The sequence below is a fragment of the Periplaneta americana genome, chromosome 4, assembly GCF_040183065.1.
Source record: "Periplaneta americana isolate PAMFEO1 chromosome 4, P.americana_PAMFEO1_priV1, whole genome shotgun sequence".
Lineage (NCBI taxonomy): Eukaryota > Metazoa > Arthropoda > Insecta > Blattodea > Blattidae > Periplaneta > Periplaneta americana.
The window spans coordinates 60,541,710-60,561,968 of NC_091120.1; the positions used below are offsets into that span (position 1 = coordinate 60,541,710).

At 35.3% G+C, this 20,259-nt stretch overlaps 1 protein-coding gene across 2 annotated transcripts in view; it reads right to left on the reverse strand.

Moving 5' to 3' along the window:
- LOC138697834 (F-box/LRR-repeat protein 7-like) overlaps positions 1-20,259 on the reverse strand; it is a 371,715-nt gene that overhangs the window by 218,832 nt on the left and 132,624 nt on the right. Inside the window, exon 2 of one of the 2 annotated variants that reach the window (XM_069823397.1) lies at positions 3,884-3,946. The exons of the other annotated variant lie outside the window; for it this stretch is intronic. The gene's annotated coding sequence lies outside the window, so the exon portion shown is untranslated. The remainder of the gene's footprint in view (positions 1-3,883; positions 3,947-20,259) is intronic. 2 annotated transcript variants of the gene reach the window in all.

Here is a 20,259-nt window from a genome sequence, read left to right on the forward strand (position 1 = left end):
TTTGAAAGACTGCTGATAGCAACGTACCAACAACGAAGTTACAGAAACCGAAAGAAATGTAACATGTATATTGAAAGTTGAAGGCATACATTAATATGCATATATTGGAATCTATTACTCAACGTAAATTGCCTGAGTTAGTAATGCTGTATAGTGAGTCACTCTGAATATAGTCATCCGGCGTGGTCAGTAGCCTATAGTGCTTATTTATGCTCACCGTTGGATCAGTGTTTGCAGGCTCGTATCCAACCGAGGACAATAGATTTTAAATGGCGAAGAACGTGCTTAGTTATGACTAGAGACCGGATTTGTAGGTTTTTACCTATTTTTTTTCCTTAGGCCTACTTCTAAACTCATAATTTCTTAGATCATTTTCCGAATCATGGCCATGTCATATATGTAAATTTTGTTGAACCTAAAAAAACTAAATTGGGCGTTAAGAACTAGAGAAACCTAAATCCTAATTAATATGTATTTTTATATATTTACTGCGTTTTATATAAATATATTCAGAAATTTCAATACACCTTATCATTTTTATTCTCTTCTGCACTGGAGAAAGCGACCCAATCTGCGGTCTTTACCCTTTCTGTATTTTGTTGTTTTGAATGAGATGGTTAGCAGGGAATTCCGTCTTTCTTTGTACAGAGGGCCGTCCTTCAGAAGCTTCATTCCCTCAAAGGCACTAATTGGAACTTTATGTATTTTGGAATTTCCACTGATCGCAGATATGACAGCTCAGCGACGCGAAAGAGGGGAAGTAATAGTAGTAGTGGGGAGAGTTCCGGAGTAGAGATAAGAGAGAGCGGTCGGTAAATAAATGCAGTACAGCTTAATTGTACTAGAAACATACCACTTTACCGCACGCATGACATCCGATCGCTCCGAAGGCAAGCGAGCGACTAACCTAAACACCCCTTGGCGTAACTAAATGGACTCGCCTGACCCAGGCGACTGTCAGGACTAAATAATCGTACTGTACAAGCTGTGAACTTTTCTGAGATCTCTGTGCAGTCTATCTTATTCTGTGCTTCTGGTGTTAAGATTTTTTTTTTTGTAATATATTTTGTGTCTTGTTAAGCTATTCCAAAACAAGTGAAATCATATTTATTACCACTGAGGGAAAAGTTGTGTTATTTAAAATTGACTGTAAGTGTACATTTTAAACAATCAGGCAATTTTTGCTACTCCTTTCACAGTTTGGACAAAAAACCTAAAAGCCTATTTCACCTATTCCAGGAACCTAAAATTGACTTCTTAAATACCTAAAAATCCGGTTCCTAGTCCTTCGGAAATGAGGAAGACATGATGATGGTGATGGTGATGATGATGATGATGATGATAATGATTGTTATGATGGTGGTGGTTGTAGTCATGATGACAATGGTAATGGTGATGATGGTGGTGTGATCGTATCAAACATAGGTCTAACAATATGGTACGACTTTCATTGGCGCTTATTTTACCGCGTGATTATATATCTGAAGTGAATTTTAGGTACAGTGATGGATAGTGTCCTGCAATGTTCGAAATTGAGAGATGCAACAAAGATATTTCAAATTTCGTCTTAGTTCATATGAAAAACTAATCGCAAAATCTGCGCTAAAATTCTTAAGTGGTTAAAACATGAAGGGGTGGAAGTGGAGGACAGCGAATATTTTTATAACAAGGCGGACCACAAGCAAGATAGACCTCCTCCTGCAGCGCGAACATTGGCGAATATCGAACTTCACCATACCCGACAAACTTGAACCGAAAACAGCGCTTGTAATGCTTGACGTTATTGCTGAGCGGGCGAAAATGTTTCAAGCTCTGTAGCGCGGTTCATAAGAGGCTGTAGTTGTAATTTATTTTCATCATATACTGTATAAGTAATATTTAAACGGAAAAGAGAAGCGAATATCTCGTCAACATATGATCGAAAACTTTCGGCTCGCAGCGTGCGCAGTATGACATTCTTTTACCTCTTATAAAAGCTCGCTTCATTCAACTATTATGCTCCTCATTGTACGTATTAGACCTATTTTTTTTTTAAATTTACTATTTGGATCTTTTGCACCGGAATATCTAATTACGGTTTTCAATTAAGAATTGAGAATTCTTTACATATAGAGATTATTGTATTTGTAGTATTAAATTCTTACATTCTGTAGGGCCATGTTTTGTTTAATTTTATCTGAGTGTCATTCGAAACATAACTCAACTTGTTATTTTAAATACGAGTAAAAGATATAGATAGAAAATGTTCTAATTTGGTAGTTACTAAAAGTTGTTTATATTCATGAGTCAAAGAACAGAAATAGCAAGCGATGCTCGTGTATCCTTTAAATATGTTACTATTATTGAGATTTTATCATTCGCTGAGTAAATAATTTTGTAAATGAGACATAAAGCCTCCGATGGTGGGCCACGTGCGTATATTTTTTCCAAACCATGTAACATTATTACATTAATCCAGCCATGGCGAAAATGTGATCGTGCGCCGAGCCACTGTGTAACCTGCAACGTGCATAGCACTTATGGAGGGAGGCGGACACCCGAAGGGGAAGTGAAGCAACTGTCTGACTTATTAACAGATTTCCATTTTCTTTACGTCAAGCACTTAAATGTAATTTTATACAGTATAAGGTAACAAACTAATGTTTACTACGTGTAAAGAAAAAAAGAAATGAATAGGAAAACAGGACATATTATCACAACCTAAAATTAACTGTCTTCAGAATGTCTCTGCGACAGTTTCAAAATCAGGAATTATGTTACTTTCTGCCGGTCGTAGTTGATCACGAATGTCAGTCGTGATCTAAATTTGGTTTTTACTACTTTCATTATTGAAAATAATTTTTCACAAACGTAAGTTGTAGCGAACATGGCTTCAACAGAGAAAGCGAAAGAACGAAGGTTCGGATAATAATAATATAATAATAATAATAATAATAATAATAATAATAATAATAATAATAATAATACAACACAACCATTTAATGTTTCATGAGTGCCATCTAGTATAATGCCGTTTTATGTTATACAACCGTTTTCCTCGTAATACTTGTGAACAAATCATACATTTAATATTCTCATCATATTGGCAGCAAAAAATGCGTCCTCCCATCCTACTTGAAACTTTCGTTTTTGTAGAGGTACATGGTTTCGAGAGAGACATTACGACGATACGCCACTCGCAGGTCAGAGGCAAATACAAATGAAACGGAGTTTGACGTCAGTGAGTGAGAGGGTGGGGGGTTGGGGGAGGTAGGAAGCAAGAGAAATGCATAGCTATCATTGCGGGCCACAATGTGCTCGGGAGTCACATTTTCGCCACGGCTGCATTAATCAATTAACTCAGTTGCGCTCACCGCTGTGAAGTAACGGTTAGCATACCTGACCGTGGAACGAGCGGGCCCGAGTTCAAATCCTGGTTGGGACAAGTTACTTGGGTGAAGTTTTTTCCGGGGTTTTCTCTCAACTATTAAAAGCAAATGCTCGATAACTTACAGCACTAGACCTGGACTCATTTCGCTGGCATTATCACCTACATCTAATTCAGAAGCTAGATAACTACAGCAGTTGATAAAGCGTCGTAAAATAACCAATTTAAAAAATTAACTCAATTCTGTTAAGGCACAAGCGAAAACTATATACGATACTAGTTACGAATGTCCTATGCTTACTACTGTACCTCGCAATACTTTCATAAATAGAAACATATAGTGCATCATATCTTAATTACCAAAAACTATTTCATTCACTAATGTGTAAATGTCGCAATGAAATCTGAATATTGCGGTACATGTATGAAACCCATCGATGTGAATATTTACAACTTTTTTTCATAAATTGTTCTAGAACATTAGTGTTGTAAGAACTAGGCTTAACATGCTATTACCTTACGCCGTCTTGTGTTAGTTGACGTTCTTCTTCTTCTTGTAACGAAGTCCAGTTAACATACCTGGATGAAAGAGATAAAAGAAAATTAGTATTGGCTTATAATAATCAGTAAGGTATAAAATAGGATGACTAAAATGTATTAACAAATTTCAACATATTTGTGCCACATTAAACGAATATTACAAAGTACAGTAAGAATGTAGGGTAAAGGTTTGTAATACCTATTGTGATACGAGTAGGCCTAATATTGTGATAGTTCTTTTTGAGAATTTATTACTGAGCGAGAGAAGGACGGGTTTTGTGCAGAAACTTGTCCACGAACATACCCTTAATACGCTGACGCAAAAACCGAACTTCCTCTCACTCAGTAAAATTGTAATAAATTCTCAAAAAGAACTACCACAATGTTACTCATATCACAATATTACCAACCTTTACCTATATTTTTAAAATTCTTATAAAGTCCTAGTAAAATATTAGTTACTTTGTGTGTGTGAGGATGTAAATGTTTTGTGTTTGGCATTAATCGGAAAAGACGAAAAGTGATCAGGAAATGCTGAAACACGAATTTAAAAACCTGTGACAGAAAACAGAATAGCTCAAAAGAGAAACCAGGTAATAAGAGGAACTGAAAATACTGAAAATAAAGATGTGTAAAATTGGCATTGAAACTAATACAGGATGAATTTATAATGTTATACCAAAAATATTCGACATTATCTCCCACAATGACGAAGGAAATGAATTTCCAAAACGAGATGGAGACAGCAGTTCAGTATGGAACCTATATTGAGTAACCTATGCTTTCGTTTTTGTGGTTTTGATGCAAGGAATTCAAATACCTAAGTTCATATTGTTATGGAAGTAAAAATTGGTACAGGTCATCTTTATATTTCTATGATGAATTTACCCTAGATCATCGAGGAAATACTTATGTGGATTAACGGAAAGGAGGACATACTGGGTGTTCATTTCAAAGTGTGTCATGACGTCACTGTTGTTGGGTCACCGATTTGAAGCGAGTTTCAGTTTATATGTTAGAGAAGTTGCCTATTATTTAAGGCGTTCTTCAATCTGAACTTGAGAATGTGTACGGTATAACTTGAACGTCGTAGCAACAGATGGCGGTCTGTACGGTCTGTGTGCTACCATAACCTCTTTCGAACTGTGTTTTGCGCCGGCAAGTCGTACGCAGGGTATTTGTTATCATCGGTTGCGTATGGTAACATTCCACAACACAAATCAAATGCTCCGTGTCCATGTTGACCGTCGAAGTTAATGTCAACAAATACGTAAGTAATCGTCTTAACCCTCTCCCCATATCTCGACAGAACGTATTTCCAAACAGTTCACATTCCTGCCACTACCGGCGTTACCGTACGTATCGGTACGTACTCTTCAGAATGAACGCCGTACTTGCTAGCCAACTTCTCTGCCTCTTAGATTATACACCTGAGCTGCGGAAGTGTAGGAAGATTGAATTCTCTAGGCTCATCAGCTAGCCACATGACGGCATGCAGCGAGCCAAGACACATTTTGAACTGAACACCCAGTATAAGTAAGTTAAAAGCCAGTTTTTCGGTATCAGAGATACTGGTAACGTTCATTTTTAATAATAATTCAAAATTAATTTTAAGTTATCACAATCCTTTACCTATATTTTGTACAAATAAAGTAGAATAATTTCCAGTACCGTTACACATGATGGAAATGAGACATGAATGACGTGATACCCGAGGTTTGTAGGCTATATCCGCTCTTACAGAGAGAGAGTTGTTTGAGAATCAACATTTAGAGAATTGTTATTCATATCCGTGAGTGATAGACTGGACTCGGCAAGTTTGGGAACCAACTTGATTCTTGTTTTTTTTTTTTTCTGAAGTTTACAAGAGACTTCCTTGCAACAAATACAGAAGAAACTGCATGATTTATAACGATTAATTAACGTAAGCTGAATAAAACTATGGATTTTATGCGGAGTAAGTTTTTAAGTCTATCTTCCTGTATATGACAGTTCTATAAAATGCTATTAAGAATGCATAATTTCTGCGTTATTATTTCTCAATATGGAGCAGCTAAGCTTTCAGGTTTGATCGTCATTTATAAAGAATGCTCACCCTTGCCGAGGACAGTGAAAGAGTGGGCGTGGCCTGGTTAAAGGAATTACTGTAACAACCGTATCGATGACTAATGAAACTACGGTCAGGATGTGGACTACATAGATTCAACCGGTGACATTCCGCTACGTGGTTTCAAACACGATTGTTCTTTTTATTCGTTTTCCTTCTCCTCGTTTTTTTTATCATACCTTAATCAATAACCATAATATTTGAACTATATATTGATTTTTTAATAATTGATATGAAAATGGTTATTTGTTTCCTCAAATTTTATATTTAGATATTACATTAAAGACGTAAACAATACTATATAACTGTATAAAACAATGGAATGAATGACGATATTGGACTTGGGTTTCTTAATTTTAAATAACTCACCCATTATCGTTTAAGCGTACTATATCTTTTCTGGCTATAAATACAGAAGGGCCTGATTCGATTACTGGAAGGAAATTCAGATTTATGACAAGGTTCTATTGGCCACTTCAGAAGATGATCTTCAAAAGCCAATATATTTATTAAACAATGCAAAAGACTATAATATGACCATTTCTGTAGAAATGTAAAAAGTTGTGGCTTTTTTAAAGGTAAATATCGAACAAGAAGTAACATCTGTATTGAAAACAGAATTCTAGAACAAGTGAACACATGCAACTATTTAGGGTACCGTCTTTCATTTGAAAAAGGAAAGAATGTCGATACTAATATTACTAGTTTTGTAAAAGTTATCGGCATTATCAATTCAGTTTTAAAACGTAATTTAGTACAGAAACATACAAGATTAAAGATGTACAATATTTTAGCACGACCTACTTTAGTCTATGGATGAGAAGCCTGGACTTTGACAAAAAATATGTTCAATGCATAATTACCAGTGAAATGAAATTCATAAGGAAAACGGCGCGATACACACTTTGGGATAGAAAATAAAGTATAGAAATTTTGGAAGAATTGAACGTCCAACGTATATTAAACTCTTTTTCAGATCTGTAGAGTTAATTGGAAACAGCATGTCGAGAGAATGCCAACAGAAAGATGGCCAAAGGCAGTGCTACATTACGGCCCTTCTGGACAAGGATCTGTTGGAAGACCATTAAAAGATATGAGACCATTGAGATCGCAACAGACCAGTAGGTCTAGTGCTTGAATTGTATGATAATGATGATGATGATGATCATCCCACGGAAGCTCAACGTTATGTAGTGGTCTTTTGTCAAACTGACCACATGCCCATGGATTTCTTCTTCTTCAGAATGTCTAATGTAGTTCATGACTCTGGCGAAAGGGAAGTTGAAAGTGGGGAAAGTATACAATCCTTAAGGGCACCAGGTAGGCCTAGTGATTCTGTTACACGCTGTGGCTAAAAACGTATCATTTTAAAATTTAATATTTTCACTTCTATTAAAGATAGGCCTTTGAAACTATTCAACATATCTTTTAAATATAAAAATGTGGGGATGAATACTCTGAGGAAGTGCACAGGAAAAAAAGTTTCAACATAAATGTGTATAGGTATTATTGTCCATTGAACATTCATTAGTAAGAAAACACTTCAATATTAGCGTCGTGAGCTCCAATCCTTAGAAGACATTGGCACAAGGTGCTCCTGAAATTTGATTTTTTGGAGCACAAAATAGCATCTTTCGTGGCATAATTTGCTTTTAAATTCTTCACGATTTGTTTGCATCTTTTAATCAGCAGTTTTTTTTTAATGTTGTCCATTGGTAAAATTCGAGTAATTTGTTGAAACAATAGATAAAACACAAGACATTTCGGGCGTCCTGACAAAATCAATACAGGACGCAGGATAAAATCATTAAATAAAGAACATGTCCTTTGTATACAGGACGCCTAGCAACTCTAATGATAACGAAAACGTGGATTATCTTTCTGATCCTAGCTGGTATCAGATGTTCGTAATCACCGCTAAGACCTCTCTACACTAGTAGCTACGAAAACATTCAATGGAATATTGTGTTCATGAATTTATCATAGGTGGACCTACATGTTCGTCGACATATCTCCGAAAACATATTGGTGAACATTGTTTCTTGCTCATTTCTCCATTATCCATTTTTCAGTCTTTAAACATCTAGGCCTATTGATTTCAAATTGATAGTCGATGGCTGAAGCAAGAAAAAGAAAATCTGCTAGAAGTATTAGATCTATGGTTCATTAAGTGTGCTTAAATGCGACAGACTCATGTCAGTAGATTTACTGACATGTGAAAGAACTCCTGCGGGACAAAATTCCGCACACCGGCGACACTGATATAACCTCGGCAGTTGCGAGCGACGCTAAATAAAACATAATGTTAATTCATTAAGAGCTCATATTGCTGACACCTTTTAACTCTTGAGGAATTAATGCAACAATACGATAAATCTCACTCATCGACCCTAATGAACGACTCACATCAACCACTTATCGAGTGGTGAACACACATATCTAACTCTGAAAGGTATAATATAAACAGACACCAAATAAGGTCTGTACGTGAAAGATTTGTTCTTTTATGACCCTGAATGTACCACTGACTATACACAATTTCACATTTTTAAGTTGTTTATATGTCTGCAAAAAGTGTGACACAAACTTATCAAATGACCTTGAAAAAATTATGTACTGTAAAAGTTATTGCATCATATACTGGGTGTTCAGTTCAAATTGTGTCATTGCTCGCTGTATGCCGTCATGTGGCTAGCCGATGAGCCTAGAGAATTCAATTTTCCTACACTTCCGCAGAGGTGCATAACCTAAGAGGCAGAAAAGTTGCCTAGCAAGTACGGCGTTCATTCTGAAGAGTACATACCGATACGTACGGTAACGCCAGTAGTGGCAGGAATGTGAACTGTTTGGAAATACGTACTGTCGGGATATGGGGAGAGGGTTAAGACGATTACTTACGTATTTGTTGACATTACTAACTTCGACGGTCAACATGGACACGGAGCATTTGATTTGTGTTGTGGAATGTTACCGTACGCAACCGATGATAACAAATACCCTGCGTACGACTTGCCGGCGCAAAACACAGTTCGAAAGAGGTTATGGTAGCACACAGACCGTACAGACCGCCATCTGTTGCTACGACGTTCAAGTTATACCGTACACGTTCTCAAGTTCAGATTGAAGAACGCCTTAAATAATAGGCAACTTCTCTAACATATAAGCTGAAACTCGCTTCAAATCGGTGACCCAACAACAGTGACGTCATGACACACTTTGAAATGAACACCCAGTACTGACTGTCCTCTCACACTTCATTCAAGGCGCTCTGCACTTTACGACTCGAAATTTATGTTCCAGGTTGCGATTTTAAACTTTTGATTTGTGAGTTTAAGCTTATAGTAGAGGCTATAGAGGAGGAAGTGATTACCACTTTGCAATAAATGTTAGAAGATGGAAACTTGAAGAAGGTCGCTGTTATGTTATAGATATAGGCTTACAGAAAAATATACGCGTACAGACGTAATCATAGCTGTCAGATTAGTTTCTAGGTTATATTTCTTCTTGTTTATCGATTATGAATTCGTTCATTTATATTTCTTGATTACTTGCGAGGAAATTTTATGACATCGGTCTTAACTATAAATAACGTGACACACGCATCAATTTTAGATTTTTTAAATATAATAAATGGGTGTCACAGAATGACATATGCTTACTTATTAATATGTATTGAGCAATAACACGAGGTCGTTCAGATATAAAGTTTCATTTATGAGTTACACGCTTATACAAAATACTGTAGGATAAATATTTCAGTTTCCCCAGCGTCTTAGAGGAATGGATGAAGCACTGAGATTTTGAAGTGACGTGTTCTGAAAGTTGGTCCAACACTGCAGTGCGTGCCGTCATGGAACTTTAATGGGTAATTTAGAACTTGGTTTGACATAATTCTAATTGCTTTTTCCATACTTTTGAGAAACAGAGCTTCAAAGTTTTAATTTATTTTAATTGTTACTTATACTTATGAAATGTTACGTATGGTATCTTAAGGAATTGAACTTATAATTACATACTTTCATAGTCTAACATGACCACTAACTTATTTTATTTAGAATGTTTAATTTGGCAGTTACAACTATATCCTTTCATAATGAATTTTTAGGGCTAGACAAAATTCAAAGTGCTGATAGAACTTTGTCAAACAATTTTTAATCATTACTTAAAAATATTTTAGTCATTACTTAAAGCAAATTTATTCAATACATAAAATCTTTAAAGTTTGAAAAAATTATACACAATTTAATTCAAAATTGGGTAACATAATTCTTTAGCTAAATTACACCCAGAACTTCTGACATATAACACACCAACATATAACAAGAAAATTAGAAACGTGTTAATGTCTTCAATTTCATTAAATACATTTATAGCCTATGTATATGAATTAATCAGCACATATTATGTTTGTATTCTGTAATATCGGAATATATATTTTTCATAAATTGCCCTGCTTTATTCACGTACGATATTATTCTTCTCTATGTTAATATTATTTTATATAATTTCATTGTAGCTGTAATTTTAATTTTAGTTCCTGATTTATTTTATTTTCTATATTCCTCTTATACTAATAATATATTACATAATTTCATTTGTAGCTGTAATTTTAATTTTAGTTCCTATTTTATTTTATTTTCTATATTCCTCTTATATAGGTAATGTGTCTGAACTGCAACTGAACACGAGCGCTGCTCCTTCGGACCTCAAATTTTGTTAATATTATTGTATCCTCTTTTTGTATTGATTGTATTATTTTATTTCTCTTTCTATTGTTCTAATTATATTCTGTAGTCTGATATTCTATTCTGTAGTCTTTGTTGTTGAAATAAATAAAGAAAATTAACATTAATCAATTAGAGAAATTAAAATTATATTTTGTGAAAACAATCAGATGTTTATGTTGTTTCATGTATCACTTTTCACGAAAGGCCTATCTCACCTAATGTTATATGTGTAGAATGGCAGTGTAGCTTTGTCTATCCTGAATAGGCATTAATGGAAACCTAGATTTGATGCCCTTCTTCTTCAAATTAGATATTTCTGTTGTCTTCTTTTATGTCTTGGGATTAATTTCAAACACTGTAAGAAGATCGGAGTTTCTATCTGATGCTTTTCCAATTCACTGCGGGCTAAAGCAGGGAGATGCACTATCACCTTTACTTTTTAACTTCGCTCTAGAATATGCCATTAGGAAAGTTCAGGATAACAGGCAGGGTTTGGAATTGAACGGGTTACATCAGCTTCTTGTCTATGCGGATGACGTGAATATGTTAGGAGAAAATACACAAACGATTAGGGAAAACAGGGAAATTTTACTTGAAGCAAGTAGAGAGATCGGTTTGGAAGTAAATCCCGAAAAGACAAAGTATATGATTATGTCTCGTGACCAGAATATTGTACGAAATGGAAATATAAAAATTGGAGATTTATCCTTCGAAGAGGTGGAAAAATTCAAATATCTTGGAGCAACAGTAACAAATATAAATGACACTCGGGAGGAAATTAAACGCAGAATAAATATGGGAAATGCCTGTTATTATTCGGTTGAGAAGCTCTTATCATCCAGTCTGCTGTCCAAAAATCTGAAAGTTAGAATTTATAAAACAGTTATATTACCGGTTCTTCTGTATGGTTGTGAAACTTGGACTCTCACTCTGAGAGAGGAACATAGGTTCACGGTGTTTGAGAATAAGGTGCTTAGGAAAATATTTGGGGCTAAGCGGGATGAAGTTACAGGAGAATGGAGAAAGTTACACAACACAGAACTGCACGCATTGTATTCTTCACCTGACATAAGTAGGAACATTAAATCCAGACGTTTGAGATGGGCAGGGCATGTAGCACGTATGGGCGAATTCAGAAATGCATATAGAGTGTTAGTTGGGAGACCGGAGGGAAAAAGACCTTTAGGGAGGCCGAGACGTAGATGGGAGGATAATATTAAAATGGATTTGAGGGAGGTGGGGTATGATGATAGAGACTGGATTAATCTTGCACAGGATAGGGACCGCTGGCGGGCTTATGTGAGGGCGGCAATGAACCTTCGGGTTCCTTAAAAGCAATTTGTAAGTAAGTAAGTAAGAAGATCGGATGGTTTTACAACTTAAGTCCTCTCTGATTTTTCATATTTAGTGCATACAGTGTATTCAGAGTCTGGTGTTTGATATAACGTTTTACAGCTGACTTCTTGGAGAATCTGACCAAACTTAAAAGAAGCTACTCGAATGAATGGCACAGTCTTGTAGTTAAATAGTTTAGCACTTCCTGCAAAATATTTGAAATTCTTCTCTTGCATTTGTATGACTGTATAAGGATTTCGTCGGTTCACTTGTTTCAGCAGTCGAAATAGTCCAAGAGGTGAATGAAAATGAGTTTTAGCCGTAGCTTTCTGTATCATGCTATGAAAGTTACCTACCTCCTGGACACATGAATATCCTGGAACAGAATATTTCATTGTCACGGATGTGACTTTGGGGTTTTCTCTTAAGAAATCCATCACAGTATTTGACATAATGGAATTCCGGTTATGAATAACACATGCATCTCACCAAGTTGCTAATATCATTCATTCTCTTCTACAAGTACATCGAGAATTCTACGAAGAGCTCTCGCTACATCATCCTGCACGACCTGCCATCACCTCGCACCAAATGGCATAATATACTCTTTTAGGAACAGTGTAATAGGCAGTTAGTTTGTATACATTCAGTTTACTTTAATAAAAAAGTGAACAAACATTGCCATTTGGGCATAGAATTACATTTTGAAGATCGAAGAGTAATACAGGTGTGCCACTCTCTTTGTCTCTCTTTCTTTCTTCTCCCATTTCAATTATACTTTCTTGGGGTTGTTTCTTCATAATCTTCATTATCAGATGAAGTAGGAGGAATGTAATCCTTAGGCTAGTCATCATTTTGATATCCCTCTTTCATTATCCTGATAGCTGTCAGCTATAGATAAAAAATACCGGTATATATTATTGATCTTTATTTTCAATTATCAATAATCTGAACATAGACTATAACTCATATAAAATTAGTAATAAAATTTGATGTTATGCTTACCTGTGCACAACACAAATTAAATGCCTCGATCTTTGCGAGAGAATAGTAGCTGCTTGCAGTTAGAACTTTGTCGAAATAAATATTTTCAAAAGTAGTCACCTGATAGAACTCTGTCATATAGCTAGAATGTTCATTTTTCAACAAATGGTGCTGAAATGTATTTATAACTAGAGCTAGACAGTATTATGAAGAGTGATTACAAAGGAAAAACACATTTTTGCCAATTTTGTTTGTTAGAACCTTGTCAAATCAAGGCCGCGTAATTGTTGAAGGCTTAGGCTACTGCCCGAATTTTGTAAGTGTTCGTAGAGTGTCGAAATTGTGTTTAAAATTTGGAACATGACAATCTTCATTGCCTAAAAGCGAAAGCTGTGACAGACTATCATAAACACCACAACATTCGATAACACTGCGTGAGTTTCTGGAACTAGGAAACTCTAAATTCCGAGCGGTATGGTGATATCTTAAAGTATCTAAGACAGACAACTTGAAGGAAACGCCCAGGTCTGCTATCGCACGGAGTAATCTCGCATCACGACAGTGCACGGCAGCTAACTGCAAATGCTATGAAAACCTAGTGCAACAACATGGACTGGAAATTCTTCAATGTACCACCTATGACTCGGACTTCGCTACGTGTTCCACGTCTTTAGATCCTTAAAAGAAATGCTAGAAGAAAAACTGTTCCACATTAACGAGGAGTTGATAACATTCGTTGTAATCACTGGGCCAGATTTATATTGAGAACTCTGTAACAAGATGAAAAAATATCTCGATAGAAATTGTTACTATGCTGAAAAGTGGTGACTACTGAAGGCTAGTCCACTATAAATCGGGAACGTAAACGATAACGAGAATGAGAACGGAAAAATAGTTAAAATGGATATATTTAAATGTAAGCATTGACAATTAACGAGAAGCTTACCGAAGCCCGGGAACGGGAACGTGAAGTATGGCGAACTTTTAACTTTACCGTTCTCGTTTCCGATCACTAGATTCATTCTGACATCAAAAAGCTATTTGATCTTCGTATATTTTGTAGCAAGGAGGCGTGACATAATTTCTTCTTTATGTGTTGCTTGTAACTAACCGAGAACTTTAGTACAATCACTTTCGTCAATATATCTACATGTATATGTGATCAGACTACCACGTGAATTGAATTCTTAAATATTGAAGTTGGTTAATCTGGGTTCATGTTGGCTGGCTTGTACTCATGAGAGAACGTCATTGTTCAATTCTACACAAATAACATCAGAATCATAATATTGTCTTTACATATCGTTACTGACATATATATCGATATGCATAGCCGTTTCCGTTGTTGGTTTATTGTGAATAAAAAATCTTCACGTTCACGTCCTCCGCTTCCATTTCTCGTTCTGGTTTTTGTTCTCTGTTTATTGTGGACCAGCCTTCAGAAGCTTTTGATTACATCAGGAAATTTCAGTAGGCGCGTTTGTCTCCTGATCCTTAGTTGCGCTTGGGCTTGGGTTCGATACCCCTTCGGACTGATTACCTGATTAGATTTTTTTCGAGAATTTCCCCAACTGTAAGGTGAATGCCAGGTAATGACATAGCAAATCCTCTGCCTTATCTCGCCCAATTTAATTTCACCATTACCAATAAAATGGGCTGTAAATAACACAATGTCGTTAAATAACCGAAAAAGTAACAATTGGAACTTACTTTCTGAGCGCACTAAGCAAACATAAATAAATAAATGAATAAATAAATAAATAATTTAATAAATGAGTAAATAAATAAGTAAATAAATGAATAAATAAATAAATAGTCAATGAATGAAATGGATGAAAGAATAAAAAAATAGGTTTGTAAATTTATCCAAGATTCCTTTTCTTTGAAAGATCACAAAACGTAGGTGTTATTCATTCATTCATTGTTTTCTCCTCAAAGAAAGGTCTATCACTGCAAACCCAGCATTCTCCAGACTTTCCTATTTTCTGCCTTCCTCTTAGTCTCCGCATATGATCCATATATCTTTAATGTCGTCTATCGTATGATACCTTCTTCTACTTCGAACTCCTCTCCCGTTCACCATTCCTTCCAGTGCATCCTTCAGTACGCAGTTTCTTCTCAACCAGTGACTCAACCAATTTATTTTTCTCTTCCTGATCAGTTTCAGCATGCATATGTTATCTGAGCTAATTTTATCCCACAAATATAAAGCCCAAACAAACTTTAACCTCAAATCTAAACTCTAAATTTGCTGATGCGGCCTATAGCAGAAACTTCAAGAAACCTTACCTACTAATCGACAAATATATGACAGGAGAGAATTAAGTTCCTGCTAGCAAATATGCTGCTTTCTGCTCTAACTCCAGACTGGCTAAGATTACGTCAATTTTCTATAGGCTATATAGATTCCTTTTCGTTGTAAAAAGTTTTGTTTGGAGGAATCTTTATGAAGAAGGCGTAATTCAGTAGATCACTTACCTGTCACAACTTCTCACTGCTTCATTCATTACTCTGTCACGTATCAAACGAGCAAATATGGAACCAATTTGAGCAGACTTTGAACAAACTGCCATTTGTAAAATGAGTATCTCTCAAGTGCATGTTTCCTGATTGAACTGTCTACTGATTATATCCTAAATAAAATTCAATTTTTGTTTTAAGAGTTAGTATTAACTATAAAATAGTAATTTATATAACTAGTGTATAATCTTTCTATTTTTTTAAATTATAGCACGAGTGAATGTTTAACGCGTGAATGTTCACGAGTGTTTATAATGAAAAATATAAACCTATATCTTCCGTCTGTGTTACAACGTTTAATGCTATTCTGACATTAAAATATGTAAAAAACTATTATAAATTTACAAAATATAATATTATGACGTAGTAGACATATGAGCACTGGATATGACGTAATATATTGCATGGTTGCTAGTAACCGTTTGTAAGACAATGTTATTTTGTTGTTGTTTTGAAGCTTTTTCTTACAGGTACGTTGTATAAAACTATGTTGTGAAGGTGGTGATGACGTCATGGAATACTAGTTGGTAGGTAAACTTTTCTGGCACCAGTGTTAGAATTAGGCGAATTGTGCACGATGTATAGCTCATAAGAAGCGCGTTTTAATACTAGGATTGCATTAAGACGTTTTATGAATTGAGAAACTGATGTTTGAGGTACTATGTATATTATTAAGTTTTGAGGAAACAAATGAAATTTGGTGTCTAATGCAAATTTTTTTAACAATATTATAGTCTCATTGTTAGGAAACCGACGTAAGATATTACCAATTTGTGTGTTTGTAAAATCTGAACATGTTTGATTTTTCATTTAGCAGAATTACCGGTAGCTTTAAAATAATGAATTTTAATTTCTCATTTATATTGTGTATTCTTATAAAGTAAAATATTTTTAATTCAATTATGCGGATGATTCCTTATTCCGAAATCACACTCACTAAAATCATTGTAATGTAGATAACATAAAAAATCTTATATATTCGGTTTCTGACAAAAGTTTGATCCATGTAGAGCTGCAAACTTGTTGCACAATTAAATCGAAGGCAAGCTATCTGAATTAGCAAGAGATTCCGCAAATACTATTTCAGCACACCTACTCTTTCTCTTTCTGAGCCTTTTAAACTGGTTTTGGTTTACCGGAAGACATTCTTCCTGAGTTAAGAAATTCATAAAATTCCTTTCAGGACATTCTCCTCAAACACAGACAATATTTTAGTATCACTTGAAACTTAGTTACGTCTTTTTATGACGTTGATTTACTCTCGACTGTGTTTGTGTAGCTGAAATTCCCTTCTAACACATTTCGACAGAAATTAGATGTTCGTATACCCCAAAGGGGTAACATTCTTTTAAATAAAAAAACCTGTATCTGCAGAGACTTTTAATTTTTGGATCAGGGCTATTTAATTAATACATTTCCACATTTTCAAACTGTATTTCTTCAGACATTTATTCGAAATTTCTTGTATACAGTGGAGTCCCTCCGTTGGAAACTTCTGTTATGGAAACTTCTAATTTGGAAAGCTAACTGACTCCGCCCGCTACAGGAACACCACTCAATACGTTACTGATAAGGCGATCGCTTTGCTCATTCTCGACGTTGACATCAAAGATACAGTAAAGAAGAAAGAAATGCATATGAACTTATACATGAAAATATTACAAACTTAATAATAAGAATTATTTTAGCATCTAAATTTGTACACATACAAATATAAGAAGATTTTTTTAATAATACGTACAAATGAGTAAATAATTACAGTGGTAACTTCTCTAAATAAAATTATTGTTTTAACGTTAACGACGAAAATACTTTTAAGTTGTTTATACATTTACTAACACAAAAAAATTAAGTTGAAACTTGTAGGGAATCTGCTGTGTGGTGCCTCCAAGGCTTAGAGACAAGTATGTACAGTGTTTGTACTCACCCTGCTGTTTACACCACTTTCTCTGCCTACCAGTCACTGAGTTCATCGTTCGGCACTGGTTACATCGCCTAGGTATGGGCGAGGACAGAAGACCAATAATGTAATAGACAGTACGTACAAACGTATAAAATGACCTTTGATTGGCTAATAGTTTTTACCCCCATTTATAAACAATGAAGGGACTCCGCTATACATTACAGGATACAAGATATGAGAGTGTAATATCAGCTTCATATTCAATTTTAACTGTACTTATTTGGTAGCAAATGCCTCTAGAAATGGTACTCTAGATATTCTGGACTCTTGCTAGTCCATTTCTGGGGATGGAGGTCTCTCCTGTAAAGAGGAGTTCATTATCTCTTACGATAGGAAGATAATTTGCAGAGTTGGATTTTTACCTGGGTACAAATTGGCAGAAAATTTGCCTGAATACCTCTCATTCAGGGACAGGTTTTTTTACGTGCCATAAATATGCCGTTCTAAGGATGTTAATATTGATAACTAAATAGACTATATTTTACGTCTAAATGCCTTATCAAATTATTTACAAAAAAAAAAACAACAAATATTATGATGTGTAATAATTTGTCATTGTATTCAATTTATGAAAGAGCGCCAGCAAATTATGTTCTTAGCAATCACTTTCATCTCATTCCAGTTTTTCCCATTTGATCTGCTTCAGTGCTGTGTTACGCCACGTGATTCTAGGTCTACCATTTCTTCTTGTTTCTTGGGCATTCTATCTCATAGCTCTATTTTATAAATTAAGTCATATATCTAATTTTTGCGATAATGAGTAATGTTTTATGTGTAATCTAGAAAGCGAAAGTTCACATTATTTGAATGCCTATTAAATGCTTTCATTCCTGCATGTTTCGAATAACAATTACAGAAAATAAAGTATAATAGTATCATTCGCAACATGACTAAGAACTTCATTGTTGTGAAACGTATGAAAAAATACGTGCCAATTGCATGACACTGGTATGCTTTTCACGAGACTTAGTTCTAGAGATGAACAAAACTAACTGCCGCTCTCGCTCGCTGTGTTCGCTGCATTTGTCTTTCGAGTCTCGTCTCGTCATTCTCGTGCGCTTCCAGTCTCGCTCATAATTCTTGGAATAGTATTTGGTTTGCGTGGAAAGATTTCGTAACTTTGAATAACATACATCATTGAAATAAAAAACAAATGTTTAAATGAGGCAAAAAGACAAAACAGAACAGTATATTAGTTATCAAAATGTTCTGCTTCTATTATGTGATATTACCTATGGTTATATAAATAGAAAAAAAAAATCTCAAATAAATTTACATTTCTAAGAAACATAAAACATAACGTTAATATCGTTTTACTTGAGATTGCACACTTGATCTCGAACATATGAAAAGAAAATTCCTAGCCTTTTAATAAGGACCTAGTAATTAAATAAAGATTGTGGAACGGATTATTATACACTGAAAAGTAGAGATGATGTTTCAAATAGCCTACTTGATTGTTTGTACATATATAACAGTTGCCAAAGTAGGTAAAATTTCAGTCAGGTATAAACAACTGTGGCGATTCAAGGCTGCTTGACGTTCGGGACTTCGGGAGTGATCAATCTCGGCGTCTCGAAACACTCACAAACAGTCTTTACGTCAACGACGCGACGTATACAACATTGTCGTGCGGGTTTTCGGCTTTGTGGGCGCTGTTAGTCTTGCTTTCTCGATCGTTGTTCATCTCTACTTAGTTCATATGTCTCATCTTCTCCAAGACTACAATATTTTGTCTGAGCCTTAAAAACTACTAGACAACGTTGAGTAAACGCGAATGGCTTGTGTTGTTCTGTGCGGCTGAAAAACCGCGATCTGCATGAACTAGGTCGAATTAAAAGAAGTATAGTATTCGTTAATTTTATGACGCGGATTTCTTTTTTTTTTAATCCAACTTCTCATTTTAAAATACTATGATTTAATCTTCAACTAGACAACAATTTCCAAAAATGTGTTTTTTTAGTTGATTATTTAACGACGCTGTATCAACTACTAGGCTTTTTAACGTCGATGAGATTGGTGGTAACGAAATGGTATTTGGCGAGATGAGGCCGAGGTTTCGCCATAATTACCTGACATCCATCTTACGGTTGGAGAAAACCTCGGAAAAAATCCAACCAAGTAATCAGTCCAAGCGTGAATCGAACCCGCGCCCGAGCGCAACTCCGGCAGGCAAGCGCCGGTGGCTGCAAAAATATGTTTACTTTGTTTTAAACGTACGAGTTAATTTTAAATATTATGCTCTAAATATCTTAACTCTAGGTGCTCAAATAATCAATTGCTGATGCGGCCTTTAAATACATGAAATACTAATGTTCAGCTACAATAAATTGATGTTACTGTCGGAGTAGATGCTATGCTGTAGAACCGAGAAGAAAAAGCAAATACAAGAAACGATAGAAGAACTTACTTGAACGTGCCTCTCTACTATAGTAATCACTATTCCGCCACTGATCGAGCAAATCCTATTCCAGCCACTTCTGTTGTTTGATGTGAGCCCAGTTCTTTAATCCATATAATAATACAGGAACTAATCATACACAACATTATTTACAAGCGGGAAAGTGAAGGAGACCGTACAGAGGTGGTTGATAATGGATCTCTTAAGTACAGTTTTAGTGTTAGCAATTCGAATTTCCTCGGCTAATGTATAGTCACAGAATGCTGTATTGCAATAATAATAAATCTTGCATCCCAAGTAACATCTCTGTCGTTA